The sequence below is a fragment of the Papio anubis genome, unplaced genomic scaffold (genome assembly GCF_008728515.1).
Source record: "Papio anubis isolate 15944 unplaced genomic scaffold, Panubis1.0 scaffold8, whole genome shotgun sequence".
In the NCBI taxonomy this organism is placed as follows: Eukaryota; Metazoa; Chordata; class Mammalia; order Primates; family Cercopithecidae; genus Papio; species Papio anubis.
Genome location: NW_022168221.1, coordinates 167,182 through 173,812, shown reverse-complemented (window position 1 = coordinate 173,812; position 6,631 = coordinate 167,182). Strand labels below are relative to the sequence as shown.

Sequence of the window (6,631 nt, the reverse complement as noted above, 5' to 3'; positions counted from 1 at the left end):
CATGGTGAAACCCCATCTCTACCGAAAAGACAGGAAGAAGCCTGGACTGACAATAGGACACTGAGGATCACCCTGAAGGAGGAGGAGGAGTGGATAGCGAGTCATGCAGCTCTCTGGAGGAGGCCTGTTTGGGGCGGGAGGACACTGCCAAGGGCCCTAAGACAGGACTATGCTTGAAATGTCCAAGAAAGAGCAGAGACCACAGGTGAGGAGGCGAGACTGTAGGAGACAAGGTCAGAGAGGGAGTAGAGGCCGAATGATACAAGACTTGTGACCAGCATCAGGTTGTGAGGCTGACTGCTGGGTAGATCATGAGGTCAGAAGCCTGAGACCAGTTTTACCAACATGAAGACAGACACTGTCTCTACTGATAATACATCATTAACTGGGCATCCTGGCACATGCTTCTGTGTTACCATAGACTACTGTGGGCAAGGGCAGGACAGAGAGACCCGTTGAATCTGGGAGCTGTACTAATCTGCGAGGGCTGCCATAACAAAATACTGCAGCCTGGGCAGCTTCAGCAACGGACGTTTGTGTTCTTATAGTTCCTGAGACTAGAAGTCCCAGATCAAGGTGTTGGCTGGTTTGGTTTCTCCAAGGGCCTCTCCCCTTGGCTTGTGCACGGCCACCTTTGAGCTGTGTCCTCACATGGCCTGTCCTCTGTGTGTGCACCCCTGTGTCTCTCCCTTTTCTAAGGACAACAGTCGTATTGAATCAGGGCTCCACAATTATCATCTCCTTTCACTTCTTTAAAGGCACTATCTCCAAATATAGTCACGCCGTGGGTTAGGGCTTCTGCATATGAATTTTGGGAGGACATAATTCAGTTCATAGCAGGAAGTGACTGCACTAACCCCAACAAGAGAGGACCGTGCTTGGACCCTGGTCTTACCAGTGGAGATGATGAGAAGGAGCTGGGTTTTGGCTCTTTTTCTGAAGGTTGAATAAGACAGAACCATTTTTGTTCCAGCATTCATGGGTATCAAGAATGAGTGGAAGGAAGACATTAAATTGTGAACACTAGAAAAAAGAGTAGCCGGGCGCGGTGGCTCAAGTCTGTAATCCCAGCACTTTGGGAGGCCGAGATGGGCGGATCACGAGGTCAGGAGCTCGAGACCATCCTGGCTAACACGGTGAAACCCCGTCTCTACTAAAAAATATAAAAAAAAAAAACTAGCCGGGCGCGGTGGCGGGCGCCTGTAGTCCCAGCTACTTGGGAGGCTGAGGCAGGAGAATGGCGTGAACCCGGGAGGCGGAGCTTGCAGTGAGCTGAGATCCGGCCACTGCACTCCAGCCTGGGCAGCAGGGCGAGACTCCGTCTCAAAAAAAAAAAAAAAAAAAAAAAAAAGAGTAGCGAAGGGGTCAAGGGGCTGGAAGGAATTTTCTTTTAGCTCCTCTGTTTTATAGGCTCTTAAAACAAGCCTGTAATGCAGTCTAAGTAGAAATATGAAGGAATTTTTATTTAAATATAAACAATTTTTTTAAAAGCCTGTGGCTCTTGAAATTTAAAAGTACAATTAAAAAATAAAGAAAGGCATTTTGTTACCTTTTTTTGGAATATAATAAACTTTCAGTAACATGCACGTATCTTAAGCGTACAGCTCAATGAGATTTTACATATGTACACATTCACATAACCACCTCTCATGTCAAGATGTAGAACATTTCCAGTCATCTGGAAGATTCGCTTATTGCTCTCTCCCAATCAAGAGCTCCCCGGAGGTAACCACTATCTTGATTCTAACAATATGAATTGGTTTTACCTATTCTTGTACTTTGTATAAGTGGAATCAAGTGATATGTATTTTTCTGTGTGCATCTTACTCTTTTCACTCAACATTATGCATATGAAGTTTATCCATGTTGTCGCATGCAGCTAAAGTTCTTTCACTTTATGGATGGGTTAGTATTGCATTGTATAAGTAGACCACAATTTACTTATCTCTTTTATTTCAGATGAATAGTTGAGTTGCTTTCACCCTTTAACTACTATAATGTAAGTACAGTTTCAATAAAAACTTCTATGTATGTCCTTTTGTTAGGCATATGAACTCATTAGGAAAAGCATTTCTTCTCAGCAAGTAAGAAACAGTTCCCTTTCTCAGTTAAAAAGTAGTCCCTTTTCTGGCTGGGTGTAGTGGCTCACGCCTGTAATCCCAACACTTTGGGAGGCCAAGGCAAGTGGATCACATGAGGTCAGAAGATTGAGACCAGCCTCGTCAACATGGTGAAACCCTGTCTTAATTTAAACAAAAATAAAAAAAAGTAGTCTCTTTCCTTCTGTCTGTACAGAATCTTGTTAACAACAAAATGAACACTTTAGGGCTCCTCAAGTATGATCACCTTCAGGATGGTACTGGAGCTAGTGCATCCAAGCTCAGGAGAGCCCATTGTTAAGTTTTCAGGAATCTTGCAAACTGAATGCTAACCACAGGCATTATTAAAAGTAGATTTATATGCATTTCAATTAATTTCAAAAAAATTGAAGAGGAAAGAATACTTCCAAATTCATTATATGAAGCCAGCGCTATCCTGATATGGAAGTCAGACAGACACTACAAGAAAAGAAAACTACAGACGAATATTCTTGGTGAATATTGACATAGAAATTCTCAACAAAATATGAGCAAATAGAGTTCAATAGGACAAGTAAAATATTATATATGATGACTAAGTAAGATTTATTCCTGGAATGCAAGGATGGTTCAACATATGAAAATCAACAATGTGATATAGGATAATAAAGATGTATGACATTAGAAGAAAACCATGACTGGGTGTGGTGGCTCACACCTGTAATCCCAGCACTTTGGGAAGCTGAGGCAGGCGAATCACTTGAGCCCAGGAGTTTGAGTTCAGCCTGGGCAACATAGTGAGATCCTGTCTCAAAAAAAAAGAAAAAAAGAAAACTGCCTCAACATAATAAAGGCCATATATAAGAAGCACACACAACTAACATCATGTTCAATGCTAAAAGACTGAGAACTTTTTCTCCAAGATCAGAAACAAAACAAGGATGCCCACTTTCACCACTTTTATTTAACATAGCACTGAAAGTCCTAGCCAATCAATTAGGTAAGACAAAAAAAAAGCATCAAATTGCAAAGGAAGAAATAAAATGATCTATGTTCACAGACAACATGATCTTTTAGGTAGAAAACCACAAATATTCCACCAAAAACATCTGTTAGAACTAAAAAATGGATTAAGCAAAGCTGCAGGATACAATCTCAACATACAAAAATCAGTTGCACTTTTATATACTAACAATGAATAATCCAAAAGGAAATTAAGAAAATAATTCCATTAACAATAACATCAAAAAAATATTGAAGAATAACTCAGCCAAGGAGGTAAAAAATGACACACTAAAAACTACTGACAGTTACAGTGGTTCATGCCTGTAATCCCAGCACTTTGGGAGGCTGAGGCAAGTGGATTTCTTGAACCCAGGAGTTCAAAACCAGCCTGGGCAATTTGGCAAGACTCTGTCTCTACAAAAATAAAAATTAAAAAAAGTAGCCAGGCATGGTGGTTTGCACCTGTAGTCCCAGCTACTCAGGGGACTGAGGTGGGAGGATCACTTGAGCCTGGGAAGTCAAGGCTATAGTGAGCCATGATTACACCACTGCACTCCAGCAGCCTAGGCAACAGAGCAAAACCCAGTATCAAAAAAAAAAAAAAAAAAAAAAAAGAAAGAAAAAGGAAAAGAAAACTACAAAACATGGCCAAAAGAAATTAAAGAAGACACAAATAAATGGAAAGATATCCTGTGTTTGTGGGTTAAAACATGTAATATTGCTAAGATGTTGATATTAACCAAAGCAGTCTATAGATTTAATACAATTTCTATCAAATCTCAAGGGCATTTTTTGAAGAAATAGAAAAACCCATTCTAAAATTCAGACGCCAGGGTTCCTGAATAGCTAAAGCAATCTTGAAAATGAACAACTTTGAGGCCGGGCACAGTAGCTCATACCTTTAATTGCGTAGCTCATGCCTGTAATTGCAGTACTTTGGGAGGCCAAGGTGGGTGGATCACCCGAGGTCACAAGTATGAGACCAGCCTACCCAACATGGTGAAATCCTATCTCTACTAAAAATACAAAGATTAGCAGGGCGTGGTGTTGCATGCCTGTAATCCCAGTTACTTGGGAGGCTGAGGCAGGAGAATTGCTTGAACCCAGGAGGCGGAGGTTGCAGTGAGCCGAGATTGTGCCACTGCACTCCAGCCTGGACGACAGAGCAAGACTCCGTTGAAATAAAGAAAGGAAAAGAAAAGAAAACAAAAGAAAACAAAACAAAACAAAAGACATCTCGTCTCTACCAAAAACAAAAAAAATAATTAGCCGGGCATGGTGGTGGGTGCCTGTAATCCCAGCTACTCAGGAGGCTGAGGCAGGGGAATCACTTGAAAGGCGGAGGTTGCAATGAGCTGAGATTGTGCCACTGCACTCTAGCCTGAGTGACAGAGTGAGACCTGGTAAAAATAAAAAATAAAAAATAAAAAATAAAGTGGGAAGTCTCATACTTTCTAATTCTAAAATGTATTACAAACCCACAGTGATCAAAACAGTATAGTCCAGCCTGGGCAACATGGCAAAACCCCATCTATAAAAGATACAAAAATTAGCCAGGCATGGTGGCGCACACCTGTATTTTCAGCTACTCAGGAGGCTGAGGTGGAAGGATTATTTGAACCCAGGAGGTTGAGGCTGCAGTGAGCCAAGATTGTGCCACTGTATTCCAGCCTGGGCAACAGAATGAGATGTTGTTTCAAAAAACACAAACAAACTGTGTAGTACTGGCATACAGATAGACATATAGAATAATGGAATGGAAAAGAAAGCCCAGAAGTGCCCATTTTGGCAGCACACATACTAAAATTGGAAAGATACAGAGAAGATTAGCATGCCCCTGTGCAAGGATGACAAGCAAAAGTGAGAAATTATTTTTAAAAATTAAAAGAATACAGGGTCCAGAAATAAACTCTCATACATATAGTCCAATAGTTTTTGGGTTTTTTTTTCAGACGGAGTCTTGCTCTGTACCCCAGGCTGGAGTGCAGTGGCATGATCTCGGCTCACTGCAAGCTCAGTGCCCCCAGGTTCACGCCATTCTCCTGCCTCAGCCTCCTGAGTAGCTGGGACTACAGGCGCCCGCCACCACACCGGCTAGTTTTTTGTATTTTTTAGTAGAGATGGGGTTTCACGGTGTTAGCCAGGATGGTCTCCATCTCCTGACCTCATGATCCGCCCGCCTCAGCCTCCCAAAGTGCTGGGATTACAGGCTTGAGCCACCACGCCCGGCCTAGTCCAATAGTTTTTAAATTAGGGTCCCAAGACTAGTCAGTGGAGAAAGGAGTTTTTTCAACAAATGATTTTAGGAAAACTGGATATCTACATGCAAATGAATGAACCTGGACCCTTACACTATATACAAAAATCAACTCTAAATGAATCCAAGACCTAAATGTAAGACCTAAAGTGATAAAACTCTTTTTTTTCTTTTTCTTTCTTACCTTTTTTTTTAAGAGATGGAGTCTCACTATGTTGCCCATGTTGGTCTTAAGTTCCTGGGTTCAGGCCATCCTCTCGCCTCAGCCTCCCAGAGTGCTGGGATTACAATTGTGAGCCACTGTACCTGGCCTATAAAACTCTTAAAAGAAAACACAGAGAAAGCACTTCATGACAATGGATTTGGCAATGATCTCTTGGATATGGCACCAAAAGCACAGACAACAAAAAATATATAAATAAATTGAACTACATCAAAATTAAAAACTTCTTTTTTTTTTTTTTTGAGACAGAGTCTCATTCTGTCACCTAGGTTGGAATGCAGTGGTGCAATCTTGGCTCACTGCAACCTCTGCCTCCCAGGTTCAAGTGATTCTCCTGCCTCAGCCTCCTGAATAGCTGGGATTACAGATGTGTGCAATCGCGCCCAGCTAATTTTTTTATTTTTAGTAGAGACAGGGTTTCATCATGTTGACCAGACTGGTCTCGAACTCCTGAGCTCAGGTGATCCACCTGCCTTGGCCTCCCAAAGTGCCGGCATTACAGGCATAAGCCACTGTGCCCAGCCCATACTGGCATTTTAAAGCACCTTCTCCAGTGTCACTAAGAAACCCTAGAGAAATACAGTTGATCCTTGAACAACAAAAGTTTGGATTGCAGGGGTCCACTTACAGACAGATTTTTTTTCAATAAAAGTTGCACTAAGTGCGCCTGCCTCTCTTGCCTTGCCTCCAACCCCCTACATCACTTCTGCCTCTGCCATCGCTGGGACAGCAAGACCAACCCCTCCTCTTCTTCCTCCTCCCCCTCAGCCTACTCATTGTGAGGATGATGAGGATAAAGACCTTTATGATGATCCACATTCACTTCAGGAATAGTAAATACATTTTATCTTCTTTATGATTTTCTCAATAACCTTTTCTTTTCTCCAGCTTACTTTATCGTATGAATATAGTATAGAATATTTATACTAAACATGGTTAATTGACAGTTCATGTTACAGATAAGGCTTCTGGTCAACAGTAGGCTATCAGTAGTTAAGGTTTTGGAGAGTGAGCACTACAGAGGTTGCCACCTCAGCCCTCATGTTGCTCAAGGGCCAACTGTACTTT

At 41.8% G+C, this 6,631-nt stretch overlaps 1 pseudogene; it reads left to right on the top strand.

Annotated features, from left to right (window-relative positions):
- The first annotated feature begins 4,859 nt into the window (after positions 1 to 4,859).
- Positions 4,860 to 4,959, top strand: LOC116273518 (annotated as a pseudogene).
- Positions 4,960 to 6,631: the final 1,672 nt, after the last annotated feature.